This window comes from Macaca nemestrina, chromosome X (assembly GCF_043159975.1).
Source record: "Macaca nemestrina isolate mMacNem1 chromosome X, mMacNem.hap1, whole genome shotgun sequence".
Lineage (NCBI taxonomy): Eukaryota > Metazoa > Chordata > Mammalia > Primates > Cercopithecidae > Macaca > Macaca nemestrina.
Window position 1 is genome coordinate 112,148,550 of NC_092145.1, and position 16,715 is coordinate 112,165,264.

The 16,715-nt window shown below is 44.2% G+C and overlaps 1 pseudogene; it reads right to left on the reverse strand.

Annotated features, from left to right (window-relative positions):
• Positions 1-14,217: 14,217 nt before the first annotated feature.
• LOC105493957 (ornithine aminotransferase, mitochondrial-like) lies at positions 14,218-16,407 on the reverse strand (annotated as a pseudogene).
• Between the last annotated feature and the right edge of the window lie 308 nt (positions 16,408-16,715).

The window sequence follows — 16,715 nt, forward strand, 5'->3', positions numbered from 1 at the left end:
GGGATGGTCCACTGGGGAGTATGTGGGAGGAGACACAGATGAAATCGTCATCTGGGGAACGTGGAGGAATGAGGAAGATGCGTGCACTGTAGACCCTGTGATGGAAGGGAATAGAAGAGTCCACTTAGTCTCCATGCAGGGGAGCAACGGTGGGAAAGTCCCCTGGACAGAAGCATGAGACTGCCCATCAAGGGTCTCACCAACCAAGGGCCTGGGGGCTGGGGTGGGGACGATGATTTGGAATGGGACAGTTCTTTCTCACAGTTACCGTTATATGGTGCAGAGGGGAAACAGATGTGGGGAAGGGAAGGGCAGAGGGGAGTCTATTTTAGAACAAATCATTGTGTGTGAATGGAGGCATCAAAGCTCCATTCACATGCAAGGGGCTTGAAACACCAGCCCCAGGTGGAGGCAGGATTGGAGCTGTTTTGACTGTCCATAACCCATCACCTTGGCCTCCTGGTTCTCCCCAGCCTTTGAAGGAGGACACTATCATCATTATGCCTATACGACAGATGAGAGACGGAGTCCCAGACAGATGGTAGGTGTCTTGTCACAGGTCCCACAGCTGGCAGGGGCAGGAGGAGCTGAGTTTGGAGCTCACTGACTCTAGAAACATTAAGGAGGACAGATGTGTGTGATGGAGGGAGGGAGAATTGAACAAGTCCCGGGTTCTGCCCCCAGTCACAATGTAGAGGCTGTGGTTTCATTTACCGAAGACAAGAAGCCGTAGGAGAGGGAGAGTGCAGGGAGGGAGAGGCAGTCATGGTCATAGTGGGGACAGTGGGAGACAGATATGCAGGGTGGGCAGAAGGGCAGGCAAAGAAGCAGGGGAGACCCAAGGCCAACTGTGGGCTGTCAGAGCCACCAGAGGGACAGGGTGCCAGGAAGGAGGTTGTGGGGCTCCAGGAGCAGCAGAAGTTCCCCAGATCTGTGAGCATGCCCTGCCTGGCACTGCAGGAAGAAGCGGCTGCCACCCAGGTCAGTGTGGACGTACCTCTACCTGTGTCTCAGAGGAAACAAATTCTATTTTATCCCAACATAGTTCTGTATTACACAAATGTGACATTCGGCTACCAGATATTGAGTGTCTTAACCTCCATGCAAATAGAGGAGAGGGTACCCCAAAAGAGATACTGAAGGATTTGATTTTTCTTTCCCCCTGGGATGATGAGATCCATAAGTTGGGTCTCCCAGCCCACAAGACAGGTGCAAGAAAGCATGGCTGGAAGATTATGAGTTATGACAGGGAACATTTTTCCTTAGGTTCTTTGGGTATTTAAAGCTCCCGACTATCTGTCTGTCGTGGATAAAGAGTGAACATGGTCTCCTCTCCACAAATGTGGTTCTGTCCTTGTTACTGTAAAGGGCTGAAGTTACACCAAGTTCTGATACGTTACTTTTTTTTTTTTTTTTTTGAGACAGGATCTCACTCTGTCTCCCAGGCTGCAGTGCAGTGATGCAAGTCCAGCTCACTGCAGCCTCGATCTCCCAGGCTCAAGGTATTCTCTCATTTCAGCTTCCAATCTAGCTGGGACTACAGGCACATGCCACCACTCCCAGCTAGTTTTTGTATTTTTTTGTAGAGATGACATCCACTATTTTGCCCAGGCTGATCTGGATCAATCCTCCTGCCTCAGCATCCCAAAGTGCTGGGATGGCAAGTGTGAGCCACCTCGCCCGGCCTTCACTTTCTTTAATGAATAATTATCAGAGTTTCATCTTAGCGGCAAAAATGGCTACTGCCAGTCAATCTGTCTGTGGTGTTGGAGGGGAATCTGGCTGATTCAGATGTTTCAAATGAACTTTTAAATTAACCTACCTGATGTTTATCCTAAGGCCCTTTCCAGCTCCGTGTTTTTTTGTTTCAGGGTTTGGAGTTTTTCAGAGGGTTTGTTACAAGGAGCATCTCCTGGGCTGGCGCGGTGTCCCATGATGTAATGTCAGCACTTTGGGAGGCCGAGGCAGGCAGATCACTTGAGGTCAGGAGTTGGAGACTAGCCTGGCCAATTGGGTGAAACCCCTGTCTCTACTAAAAATACAAAAATTAGCTTGCCGTGGTGGTAGGCCTCTGTGAATTCCAGTTACAATGGAGAGTGAAGCAGGAAAATCACTTGAACCCGGGAGACAGAGGGTGCAGTCAGCCGAGATCAGGCCACTGAACTCCAGCCTGGGCGACAGAGTAAGTCTCTGTCTCAAAAAACAAACAGCATCTCTTTCCTACGGTGATTTGAGCTGTGGTCTTGTCTTCTTGGGTTTCTCTATCAGTCTGATCCCATCTACTCTGTCTCCCAGGAATGCTTCAATATTTCTGGTGGACCACTGACACGTTTTCCTATTTTCCTCTACTGTTAAAAATTGACCGTTGATAACATTTTCTTACCAGTTCAATGGAATGTTGAGTGGGGCACAGGATCTATCCGCCATCTTGCTCCAATCATTTAGGTTTAGATATTTTATGTATATTTGTCACTATATAAGTGTAATTTTTCTCAATTTGGTTTTCTAAATGGTTAATATTGGTATGTAGAAAACCAATCTATTATTGTGTATAATATTTTGTTTTATCCCCTGCATTTTGGCACAAGACTCAATCTGTTTTATTCTCCAAAAAGAAGTGACAGGCTGGGTGCGGTGGCTCACGCCTGTAATCCCAGCACTTTGGGAGACTGAGGTAGGTGGATCACCTGAGGTCAGGAGTTGGAGACCAGCCTGGCCAAGATCGTGAACTCCCTTCTCCACTAAAAATACAATAAAATAAAAAAATTAGCCAAGCATTTGTGGTGTGCACTTGTAGTGCCAGCTACTAGGGCAGCTGAGGTAGGAGGATCACTTGAACTCAGGAGGCAGAGATTGCAGTGAGCTGAGATTGCGCCACTGAACTCCAGCCCAGGCGACAGAGACTCTATCTCTACATAAAAAAGAAAAAGATAAAAAGAAAATTCACTTCACAGGCAATAGATAGTTATAAAAGGATACTTTATGGACGATTTCATAGGGGAGAGTGATGGAAAGAAAGGATATATATATTATATATATATATACACACAGAGCTGAGAAGTTCACTGCAAAAATCACCAGAACTGCCTTTTTCTCCAAAAATATTACCCGTACGCTATACTACTACTGGTTCTTCTAATCCTTCCCTCTATTCCGCATCCTCAGATTGTCCATTTTCTTATTGGGATAATTTTCCTCTGCCCAGATCTGGGTCCTCAACAGCACGTAACACTGTCTTCAGGTGTTTGAATGTCCATTGTTTTAGCTCAGGTTCCCAAGGCAACAGAATTTGGGCCACACAGGACACCTCTAGACAAACTATACTGAGAAACAATGCCTGGAATGGTGCAGTGGGGAGAGGAGAGGAGAGGCAATTTACGTACCTGGCTCTCACTCCTGGTTCCTTTTCTTATTGGTCAAAATTTACTCCACAGGCATGACCGCCCCCACACTTCTAGACTGCATCAGCTACCCCTCTGACAGCTGTCTGGGAAGCCAGATCCCACACTTTGAAGTGTAGTGTTTCATACAATCCAAAAGTGGTAGCAGAGGCCAGGCATGATGGCTCATGCCTGTAATCCCAGCACTTTGGGAGGCCAAGGCAGGCGGATCATGAGGTTAAGAGTTCAAGACCATCCTGGCCAGCATGATGAAACCCTGTCTCCACTAAAAATACAGAAAGTAGTTGGGCATGGTGGTGCACGCCTGTAATCCCAGCTACTTGGGAGGCTGTGGAAGGAGAATCACTGGATCCTGGGTGGCAGAGGTTGCAATGAACAGAGATCATACCACTGCACTCCAGCCTGGGCAACAGAGGGTGATTCCACCTCAAAAACAAACAAACAAACAAAAAAGCAAAACAAACAATAAAAAGTGGTAGCAGAAACCAGAAAGTCCAGATATGTAGCTAATTGGCCTGCTTGTACAGCAGCAGCCAAGGGTGAAAACTAAATGCCCCCAGGCAAGTCCTAAGTTCACCGAGTAACTGGAGTACCCATCTGTGTTAGTTAATTGCCTTTATCTGAAGGAAAAATAAAACTCATATCTCTATGACAAGCGGGTGCTTACAGGTTGGAGCAAGGCACCTAGGCTAAACTCCCCTGGTGACAGGGAGACAGGGACATCATCTTCCTCAACATTCACATTTCAAAGGGATGGCTCCAAGGCCCTGAAGAAAGACATTCCTAGGGGATGGCTGTAGTGGTTCACGCCTGTAATCCCAACACTTTGGGAGGCTGAGGCTGGAGGATCACTTGAGGCCTGGAGTTCCAGTTCAAGACATTCCTGGGTTATGGGGCCACCAGAAGCTTACATATCAATGAAAGAATTTACAAATACAAATTTTCTCAAGGAAATGCTCTAAGGAAAGTGAAATGGGGAAAGGTTTCCTCTTGCGGTTTTGGCAACAGGAAAAATTCAATTTTATGTTTCATTACTCTTACAATTTCCCCCTTTCGTTATTGTTTTATAGTAACACTACAATTTTCTAATGATCTTCACTGCTGTTTCTATCATTCTCTGTGTAGTTTACAGCCACCTAGATATCCAACAAGTCCATAGTAAAATGCACAACAAAGCAATTATCAAGATTATAAAAGAATGATTTTTTTTTTTTTTTGGGACAGAGTTTTGCTCCCATTGCCCAGGCTGGAGTGCAATGGTGCAACCTTGGCTCACTGCAACTTCTGTCTCCTGAGTTCAAGCAATTCTCCTGCCTCAGCCTCCCAAGTAGCTGGGATTACAGGCATGCACCACCAGGCCCAGCTAATTTTGTATTTTTTGTAGAGATGGGGTTTCACCATTTTAGCCGGGCTGGTCTTGAACTCCTCACCCCAGGTGATCCACCTACCTAGGCCTCCCAGAGTGTTAGGATTACAGACATGAGCCACCATGCTCAGTCTAGAATGACTTTTTAAATTCAGTATAATACTCACCTTGTCAGGGTGCGAGGTGACCTTTAAAGACATACTGGTTAATTGTGTCAAAGTCAAAATAAATTATAGAGACAAATGCCTAAATCAAATGCTCTATTTGGGAATCACGAAATTGCAATTTAGGGCATACACACAGATTGGGGTGGTCTTCAGTATGTGCAATGAACAAAGAGAAGTTGGAAGTTTTATTAGAAAGAAAAATGTTACATATTGTTTTGAAAAGAGTCACATTGGCACTGGAGAAGCTGATTCATTCCCACAGTCAGCTTTCATATTCCCTTTTCTGATCAACATCTTTCCTTCAAAACCTCACTGATCAACCATCTTAAAGTGAGGCTTCATTGTCACTCCATGCCAGGTTTGTCTGGAGTTCAGCATCAATTTCCATGTTATTAGTCCCATCTGTATTAGCAATCATCTTGACACACTGGGCTAACATTATCCTGTTAGGAGAACTGGCTTAACAAATAGTAGACAGACAACAAGAACGGAGCTCAAAGATCATAATACCAACATAAGCAGCAATTGTTTTATTTTATTTTAATTTTATTTTATTTCAATGGATTCTTGCTCTGCCTCCCAGGCTGAAGTGCGGTGGCGTGATCCTGGCTCAAAGCAACCTCCATCTCCCAGGTTAAAGTGATTCTCCTGCCTCAGCCTCCCATGTATCTGGGATTACAGTTGCTCACCACCATGCCTGGCTAATTTTTGTATTTTCAGTAGAGATGAGGTTTCACCATGTTGGCCAGGCGAGTCTCCCACTCCTGACCTCAAGTGATCCGCCCTCCTTGGCATCCCAAAGTGCTGGGATTACAGGTGTGAGCCACCACACCCAGCTATAATTAGCAATAGTATAACAAATTTAGTTTGTACAATGGTTTTGAACCAAGATCCCAAGCCTAGGGGCCACCAGCTAAACAAATCAAAAGACTGTGGGGGAAGTGAATGAGACCTCTTGTAGTCTTTGAGTAGCATTTTAGGACTCAGTTGAATTAAAGCAGAGTGCCAACTCTGTAAAAAGGACCACTAGCTGAAGTAAAGGATTTGGGGGTCGGGTTCTGTCAAGTGAAAAATACAGACATTCGGGGGTAAGAGTCTCATTATGATATGAAGACTTATTCTGATGTCTTTGGAAAAGCTGTCTACAGTGTGGAAATATCATCTCCTCACCCTGATTTGTCATTCGAATGTCTCTGGTTTGGCACTGGACAGTTTGGTGAACTTTTTGTGTGGTCCATACATCAGGCACAAGACTTGTTCCTTAAAATTTATGCACTTTTATCTTATAGGACTTGTAACTCAAATATAAAATCCTAAGCCCCTTGCCCCCAACCATCTGAATGGACTTCCTCCTAAGCCAGGGCTCTTTTAAAATTTAACCCGAGAGACGGTTTCAGGCCATGACAGGAAGTGTGGGTCAGGCATGCCTCATTATACCTCTCTGGCATCAGCATCAACACAGATTTGTTGGATCACCAGGACTTGCAGATCTTGAGGTCAGAAGATGGAGACCATCCTGGCTGACACAGTGAAACCCGGTCTCTACTAAAAATACAAAAAATTAGCTGGGCGTGGTGGCACGCGCCTGTAGTCTCAGCTACTCAGGAGGCTCAGGCAAGAGAATTGCTTGAACCCGGGAGCCAGAGGCTGCACTGAGTGGAGGAGCCACTGCACTATAGCCTGGCGACATAGCGAGACTCCGTCTCAAAAAACACGAAACAAACAAACAAAAAAGTTACAAACTATTCTCTCTGAAGCATAGTACCTGAAGGCTTCATCTGCAAATAAGAACTTAAAAAAAGAAAACTAAGAACGACTCACTTCACATAATCAACTTTCACAGTGGTTAAAGCAGAGTCCTGCCTAGCAATACACAAAAATTATCCTTTGTGATCCACTCATTTTACTGCTGTTGACTTTATTGCTTATGCTTTCAGACAGAGACACTCTCCTTTGACCAAACTTGAGTCAGGCTCCTGAGTCCTGTTTCTGACTAGGTCCCAACCTCAGGCTCTGTCCTTCATCTAGGGACTCTGCCCATTTAGCCCGTTTCAGCAAAAATCCTGTCAAGTCAGTTTAGCCAGAATCCCCCTGCCCCTGAGGTTTCCTCCAAGTAATTTCCCATCTTCTGACCCCCCGCTCCTACTCCCTGACTACAAATCCCCACTTGTCCTTGGTGGAGTTGAAGTCGATCCTAATATCACTCTCCCACCACAAGACCCCATTGCAGTGGTCCCTGTACATATCACAGTAGTCCCCCTCTGTGTAAAATCGTCCTTATGATCTTTTTTTATTTTCAGAGACAAAGTCTCACTGTGTCACTCAGGCTGGAGTGCAGTGACCCAATCCTAGCTCACTGCAGCCTCAAACTCCAGGGTCCAAGCAATCTTCCTGCCCCAGACTCCTGACTAGCTGGGACTACAGGTAGACAGCACCACACCCAGGTTTTTTTTTTTTTTTTTTTTTTAAATTCTCTACAGACACAGGAACTTGATATGCCCATCTAATTTTTGTATTTTTTGTAGAGATGGGGTTTCGCCACGTTGCCCAGGTTGGTCTTGAATTCCTGGGCTCAACCAATCCTCTTGCCTCGGGCTCCCAAAGTGCTGGGATTACAGGCATGAGCCACTGCAGCCGGCCCTTCCTTATAGTCTTTAATAAGTGCAATAAATACTTGTTTGCTTTAACATTTCCCTGTGTCTTCAGTCTCCTGAAGTTTTATATGCCTGACATTTCCTTACTCCACCAAATATAAAAATTCCTTTCTTTTGCTGGGTGCAGTGGCTTACCCCTATAATCCCAGCACGTTGGGTCGCCAAGGCAGGCAGATCACTTCAGGTCAGGAGTTTGAGATCAGCCTGGCCAACATGGCAAAACTCCACCTCTACTAATTTTGTACTAGAAGTACAAAAATTAGCCTGGTGTGGTGGTATGCGCCTGCAGCCCCAGCTACTCAGGAAGCTGAGGAGGAGAATTGCTTGAAACTGGGTGGCAGAGGTTACAGTGAGCTGAGATCATGCCAGTGCACTCCAGCCTGGGAGACAAAGCGAGACTGTCTCAAAAAAAAGAAAAAAAAATCCTTTCATTCAACACTTTGGAGTTATTACACCATTGTATCCTTGCCTCCAGTGTGGTGTTTGAGAGATCCGATAAAGTTTTAAATATTTTTCCTTTGTAAGTAACCTGCTATTTCTCTCAGATCATTTTAAAAATATTTTTCTTTGCCTTTCACAGTTTTTCATTTCACTGTTCCTGTGTGTGTGTATGATGATCCCTTTAAATCTTAAGACATTTGTCTAAATCTGAGAAATTCTCATTCACTACCTGTTTAAGCACACTCTCCTTTTTAGTGACTATATTCTCTTCTTATAAGGCTACTATTAGATATGTTTTGATATTTATTCTTCGATCCTCCCTATTAATTTTCTTTTATTTACTTCTTCTCTATCCATTACCAATTACTTTAATGAATTCTTTGGACTCATTTCCTCAGCTCAGTAATTGCTTTTTCAACTATATCAGTTTTAATATCGAACCTACTCCAATGAGTTATGTATTTGAGCAGTTAATATTTTCATATCCAATCTATCCAATAGGTTTTCTTTTTATTTATGTATTTGAGACAGAGTCTTGCTCTTTTGCCCAGGCTGGAGTGCAGCGACTCGATCTTGGCTCACTGCACCTCTGCCTCCTCCAGAGTCCAAGCAATTTTCCTGCCTCAGCCCCTTGAGTAGCTGGGACCACAGGTATGTGACACTATGTCAGGTGAATTTTTGTATTTTTAGTAGAGACGGAGTTTCACCATGTTGGCCAGGCTGGTCTCAAACTCCTGATCTCAGGCGAGCTGCCTGCCTCAACCTGTCAAAGTGCTGGGATTACAGGAGTGAGCCACTGTGCCCGGCCTTTTATTTATTTATTTATTTATTTATTTATTTATTTATTTATTTTTAGACAGCTTCACTGTTGTTGCCCAGGCTGAGGTGTAATGGTATGATCTCACCTCACTGCAACCTCTACCTCCCAGGTTCAAGTGATTCTCCTGCTCCAGCCTCCTGAGTAGCTGGGGTTACAGGCGTGCACCATGACAGCCAGGTAATTTTGTACTTTTAGTAGAGATGGGGTTTCACCATGTTGGCCAGGCTGGTCTCAAACTCCTGACTTCAGGGGATCCTCCCACCTCGGTCTTCCAAAGTACTGGGATTACAGGTGTGAGCCAGGGCACCTGGCCTGTGCGATTGTTTTTCTATATAACTCTTTGTGCCTGGGAAGATGTGTCAGCCCAGACACTCCGCTTGAGTTTCAGGGTTTCTGGATTGATAGGTCGTAGGATACGAAGCCTCTAGAGCTGAGCTGAGCCAATTCTTTTTTCCAGCCCCTAGCCTATGAGCCTCTACAGAAGCTTACAGAATTTCTGCCTTACAGTGTGAAGGGAGTCTATGGGTGAGGGATACTGGTTGTAATTGCGTAGCTCATAGGGTAGAGGGAGAGGTAGGAAAGGAATGCTCAGTTACTGGTCAGCTTTGATGAGTCTGCACTTTTTCTAGGAGCTTTCCAAGCCCACTGTTCCATAATGTTATCACGCCACTTTGGGCTAGCACTGGGCCAGCTCTGCCAAGTGTTTGCTCTATACGTTTACAGAACAGGTAATAGCCTTCCAGAAAACAAGGAGAAAACAAGAATGCAACTTAGAAAGCTCCCCCTGGGCTGATCCTCCGTCTGTGGCCTCTGACCTTTTCCCACTCGAAGACATGTCATCCCCCAGTGGGGCCAAACCATCAAGGGTTTTGTTACTGGTAACTGTTCTGAACTCCCAAATAGCTGGGATTTCAGGCGCCCACTACCAACCCCTAGTAGAGACGGGGTTTCACTCTGTTGGCCAGGCTGGTCTCGAACTCCTGACCTCAGGTGATCCACCTGTCTCAGCCTCTCAAAGTGCTCAGATTACAGGTGTGAGCCACAGTGCCTGGCCTTTTTTTTTTTTTTCTTTAAAGACAGTTTCAGTATTGTTGCTCAGGCTGAAGTGCAACGGTGTGATCTTACGTCACTGCAACCTCTGCCTTCCAGGTTCAAGTGATTCTCCTGCCCCAACCTCCTGAGTAGCTGGGGTTACAGTTGTGCACCACCACACTGGGCTAATTTTTGTATTTTCAGTAGAGATGAGATTTCACCATTCTGGCCAGGCCGGTCTCAAACTCCTGACGTCAGGTGATCTGCCTGCCTCGGCTTCCCAAAGTGCTGGGATTACAGGTGCAAGCCATGACGCCCGGCCCAGTCTTTCTATTTTCTATCTCTGGAACTTCTTCTTCTTCTTCTTCTTCTTCTTTTTTTTTTTTTTTTTTTTGAGATGGAGTGTCACTCTGTTGCCCAGGTTGGAGTGCAGTGACACGATCTTGGCTCACTGCAACCTCCACCTCCCAGGTCCAAGTGATTCTCCTGCTTCAGCACTGCTAGTAGCTAGGATTACAGGCATGTGCGACCATGCCTGGCTAATTTTTGTATTTTTAGTAGAGACAATGTTTCACCACATTGGCCAGGCTGGTCTCAAACTTGTGACCTCAGGTGATCCACCCACCTCGGCCTCCCAAAGTACTGGGATTACAGGCATGAGCCAACATGACTGGCCTATCCCTGGAACTTCTATTGGATGAACGTTGAAACTTCTGGGATCTATTCTCCATTTCCCTTATTATTTTCATTTCATACTTTCTATTTCGTAATGCTTTTCTGCTATACAGTGAAGTAGTGACATGCCTGAACACATTTTTTCATTGGGTTGTTCCAGTTTCTCTTATTGATATGCAAAAGCTTTGTTGTATGTTAGAGATGGTTACTATTAATTTATTGCGGATCCTTCACCATTTTCCCCAAAATTTGCCTTTTTAAACAGTTGTTTATGGTGTCTTTTGAATTAGATGATAGTTTAACTTTTACATCTTTAACTATGTCAGATTCATTGTTTGTAGCGTTGGTGTAATGTCAGGAAGTGCCTATGCCAACTCAAGATGTCTTACACTGTAATATTTTACCACATTTTCATCTAGTTCTTTATGACTTCACGTTTTCACATTTAAGTCACTGAATTTTTAGAATTTATTATTTTATGTGGTTCAAAGTAAGGATTTAATCTTCATTTTTTCAAATGGATAGACACTTGTCAAGCAATCATTTATTATACAACCCATCATCTTTTGCCCCTATTTGGAAATGCATGCTGAAGTTTGCATATAGATTAGTCTGCTTCTTAACCTTTTATTTTGTTTCACTAATAAATGTTTCTGTGTGTATTCATTTTTGATTGCTGCTGTAACGAATTTTCAATAGCTTAGACAACGCTGGGCACGGTTGCTCAAGCCTGTAATCCCAGCACTTTGGGAGGCTGAGACCGGCAGATCGCTTGAGGTCAAGAGTTCAAGATCAGCCTGGCCAACATGGCGAAACTCCCCCTCCACCAAAAATACAAAAATTTGCCGGGTGTGGTGGCACGCAACTGAAATCTCAGCTACCCAGGAGGCGGAGACAGGAGAATCACTTGAACCCGGGAGGTGGAGGTTGCAGTGAGCTGAGATCACCCCACTGCACTCCAGCTTGGGCAACACAAGTCAGACTGCATCTCAAAATGCATATATATGTGTGTGTGTGTGTGTGTGTGTGTGTGTGTGTGTGTGTGTGTATGACAATCTTTGGAAAAGAAGAATAAGGTGGGAGGAATGGCTCTACCATATTTCAATACTTCTTATATAGCTACGGGAATCAAGACTGTGTAGTATTGGGAGAAGAATAGACACATAGATCACTGGAACAAAATAGAGAACCTAGAAAGAGCCCCACACTGATTTTTTACAAAGAGACATAAAGAAGGAAGGATCGTCTGCTTAACAAATGGTGCTGGAGCAGTTTCATATCCATAGGCCAAAAAAAAAAAAAAAAAAAAAAAAAAAAAAGAAGAAGAAAAACAAACAAACAAAAAAAGACCTAATCTTCAACCCTTTATACAAACAAACAAACAAACAAAAACAAAAAAACTTGTGTATCATAGACTTAAATCTAAAATATAAAACTAAAAAAAACCTTTACAAGAAAGCATAGGAGAAACGTCTGAGATCTAGGGCATAGTGAACAGTTCAAAAAGCATAATCCATAAGGAAAAAAGTAAATGAGATTTCATCCAATTTAAAACTTTGGCTCTGCAAGAAATATTGTTTAAAATGATGAATAAAAGGGTATGACCTGGGGGAAATGTTTGCAAGCCACATGTCCAAGAAAGGACTCGCATCCAGAATATATAATGAATATGTAAACTACTCTGAAAACTCAACGGTAGACTGAGCGTGGTGGCTCAGGCTTGTAATCCCAGCACCTTGAAAGGTTGAGGTGAACAGAGGGCAGATCCCTTGAGGCCAGGAGTTTGAGACCAGCCTGGGCAACATGGCGAAAAAGCTGTCTCTACTGAAAATACAAAAGTTAGATAGGCGTGATGATGCCTGCCTGTAATCCCAGCTACTTGGGAGGCTGAGGCATGAGAATCGCCTGAACCTGGGAGGCAGAGGTTGAAGTGAGCCAAGATCATGCCACTGCACTCCAGCCTGGGTAACAGAGTGAGACTTTGTCTCAAGAAAAATAATAATAATAAAAAAAACCTCAATGGTAAAAAAATATAAACAAATAATCCAACTAGAAAATCATGAAAAGATGTGAACATACATTTCACTGAAGAGGAAAGAAACAAATAAGCACATGAAAAGATATTCAACACTCATTTGCTTCATTAGATACAAATTAAGACCATGATGAGGTATCACTACACACTTATTACAATAGCTAAAATAAAAGACATAGTGACAACACCAAATGGTGACAAGGATGCAGAGAAACTGGACATCTCATTAAGTGCTGCTGGGAAGGTAAAATCTTACAGCCACTCTGGAAGGCAGTTTAGTAGTTTCTTGTAAAGCTAAACATGCAATGACCATACAATTCAACAATTACACTTCAGAGAAATTAAAATTTATGGCCACCCAGAAACTTGTACATAATTGTTCATAGCAGCTTTACTTGTAATAGCCAGTAGCTGGAAATAATCAATATGTCCTATAATAAGCAAATGGTAGAACTGTGGTACTTCCATACCATGTAATACCACTCAATAATAAAAATGAACTATTGACTGGGCCCAGTGGCTTACACATGAAATGCCAGCACTTTGGGAAGCCGAGGTGGGCAGACGACAATGTCAGGAGTTCGAGACCAGCCTTGCCAATATGTTGAAATCCCGTCTCTACTACTAATACAAAAATTACCAGGGTGTGGTGGTGCACGCCTGTAGTCTCAGCTACTTGGGAGGCTGAGGCACGAAAGTCACTTGATCCTGGCAGGTGGAGGTTGCAGTGAGCCGAGATCATGCCACTGCACTACAGCCTGGGTGACAGAGCAAGAATCTGTCTCAACAACAAGAACAGCAACAATGAACTATTGATACACAAATATTAATATCTTGGAGGAATCTCCATGGAATTATGCTGAGTGGCATAAGCCCCGAAAACGTTACATACTATAAGATTTCATTTGTACAGCATTGTAGAAAAGACAAAATTGTGGAAATGAAAAAGTGTTTAGTGGTTGCCAGGGGTTAGGAATGGTGGATGGGAGGAGAGTGAGTATTACTAAAAATGAGTAGCACAAGGGATAGCATTGTGGTGATGAAAATGTTCTGTACCTCTTCTTCTTTTTTTTTTTTTCTGAGAGGGATTCTCACTCTGTCACCTAGGCTGGAGTGCAGTGGCAGAATCTCGGCTCACTGCGACATCTGCCTCCCAGGTTCAAGTGATTCTCCTGTCTCAGTCTCCCATGTAGCTAGGACTACAGGCACCCACCACCTCACCTAGTTAATTTTTGTATTTTTAGTAGAGATGGGTTTTCTCAGTGTTGGCCAGGCTGTTCTCAAACTCCTGACCTCAAGTGATCCGCCCACCTTGCCCTCCCAAAATGCTGGGATTACAAGCAAGAACCACTGCACTCGGCCATGTTCTGCACATCAAAACATTTTCACTGAATATAGATGCCATTACATTCTCTTACTTACGTTACAAAGCAAAAGGCAGGTTCAAAAACGTTGTTCTATCATGTATCAAGTGAAAAAAACATATATTTTTGTATCAACTGAAAAACACATATATTCCACAAAAAGATTTTGAAGACACATGGGAGTGAAATGTGCCTGCATTAAGAGCAGAGGACCACCTGTCTCCAGCTGGGTCCCAGGGACCACCGAAAACAGCTGCTACCCTCAGAATGACAAGATGGCCTTCTGAATGATTTCACTGGACTCTCGAATCTCATCCTCCTTGACCACCAGCAGAGGCGAAACCTGATGATGTCACCATGGGTTGGCTTGGCCAGAAGTCCATAATCTCGAAGTCGTAGACATACCTTCCAAGCATCACAATCTTTGTTTTCTTGAATAACAATAGCATTTAATAATTCTTTTCCTCCCCGGCACAGTGGCTCACGCCTCTAATCCCAACATTTTGGGAGGCCGAGGCAGGTGCATCACCTGAGTTCTGGAGTTCGAATCAACTGACCAACATGGCGAAACCCCGTTTCTACTAAAAATGCAAAAATTAGCTGGGAATAGGGGCACGTGACTGTAATCCCAGCTACTCAGGAGGCTGAGGCAGGAGAATCGCTTCAACCCAGGAGGCAGAAGTTGCAGTGAGCCAAGATCGCGCCATTGCACTCCAGCCTGGGCAACCAGAGTGAACCTCTTACTCAAAATAAATAAATAAATAAATGAATAAACAACATAATCATTTTCCTTTTACGGCAGTCACAACATCAGAAGGTAGCTTCACGGGTTCGTTTCTCAAGATAATACCCTTGAGATAAAAACCTTGCATTTTCAGCAAGGTTTTCTTCTTCTAAAACCTCAAGGGCTGCAATGGCCACTCAGCAACCTAGTGGATTGCCACCATATGTGGACCCATGTTCCCCTGGCTTAATGATGAGCATTATGTCATCATCCCACAGCATCGCAGACACAGAGTGTCAGCCCCCGGAAAGGGCCTTTCTGATCAACAGCCAGCCATCTACCAGTTCTGGCCAATCCTATCTGAATTTCATCAGCAATGAACAGAACTAAGCTGGGAGCACGAGATGGGATGAGAGTAAGTTAAAAATACCACAAAGCTTACTGTTCTTATGGAGATTCAGCTGGTCCTCTCCTTTCCTCTCCTTTTCTTTTCTCTCTTTCCTGTATTCATTTATTTGACAGTCTTGCTCTGTTGCCCAAGCTGGAGTGCAGTGGTGTGATCTCAGCTCAATGCAACCTCCGCTTCCCGGGTTCAAATCATTGAGTGAGCCCAGGAGGTCAAGACCAGCCTGGGAAACATAGCAAAAGGCAGGGTGGTGCATGCCTGTAGTCCCAAGGCCGAGGCGGGAGGATCGCTTGAGCCCAGGAGGTAGAGACCAGCCTGGACAACATAGCAAAACTATCTCTACTAGAAAAATTAAAAATATTAGTAGGGGCGGGATGGTGTGAGCCTGTAGTCCCGAGGCCAAGGCAGGAGGATTGCTTGAGCCCAGGAGGTCGAGGCCAGCTTGGACAACATAGCAAAATCCCATTTCTACTAACAACAAGAACAACAACAACAAAAAATAGCGTGAGCAGGGTGGCTCACCCCTGTAGGTCCGAGGCCAAAGTGGGAGTATTGCTTGAGCCCAGGAGGTCGATACCAGCCTGACCAACATAGCGAAAGCCTGTCTCTCCTAAAATAAATAAATAAATAAATAAATAAATAAATAAATAAATAAAATGAACAGGGCCAAATGGCACACGCCTGTAGTCCTGAGGTCGAGGGGAAATATCACTTGAGTCCAGGAGATTGAGGCCAGCCAGGGCAACTTGTCGAAAGTCGGTATCTACTAAAAATAAATAAATAAATAAAATTTAAAAAGCGTGGGCAGGGTGGCGCATACCTGTAGTCCCAAGGCCGTGGTGGAAGGATCTCTTGAGCCCAGGAGGGGTTGAGGCCAGCCTGGTCAACATAGAGAAACTCGGTTTCTACTAAAAAAGAAAAGAAAAAAAAAAAAAAAAGCATGGGCAGGGTGGTGCATGCCTGTAGTCTCAAGGCTGCGGTGGGAGGATCCCTTGAGCCCAGGATGTTGAGGCCAGCCTGGCCAACATAGGGAAACGGTCTCTATTAAAAAATAAAAAAACAAAAAATATTAGTGGGGGTGGGGTGGTTCACGCCTGTAGTCCCGAGAATGAAGAAGGAGGATTGGCCAAGGCGGATGTAACCAATACCACAATCACATCACATAAGTAAGTACATTTTCCACTCTCCAGGGCTACAGGTAAAGGATGGTAATTTTGCACACCACACCTAGATTCCCTTTCAAAAATGTAATCAGAGGTTGGAGGGCTTTGGACTGACTTTTTCCGTTGCAACAGATATAGAAGCCACTGAAGAATGAACATCACGACTAAGTACAGCAAAGCTCTCTGCAAATGTGCTAGTTTGGAAAACATTGTGTCTTACAAGTAGAAAAATCACAGATCCGACAATTTTTTTCTTCTCTCTGTTCAGACTAGAATACAGATGTTTAACCCAAGATCCAGGAACAGTCTTCAGAGAGATCAAAATCTCCTGACGGCACCTGAGGACCACCCACTTTGTCGCAGTGGCAACAAAGTGTGGCTGGAGGAGGAGACAATATTCTGCAATGTCACTGCCCAAGGATGATGAACGAATCAGGGCAGTTAGTGAACTCCATCTGGCCAATCAG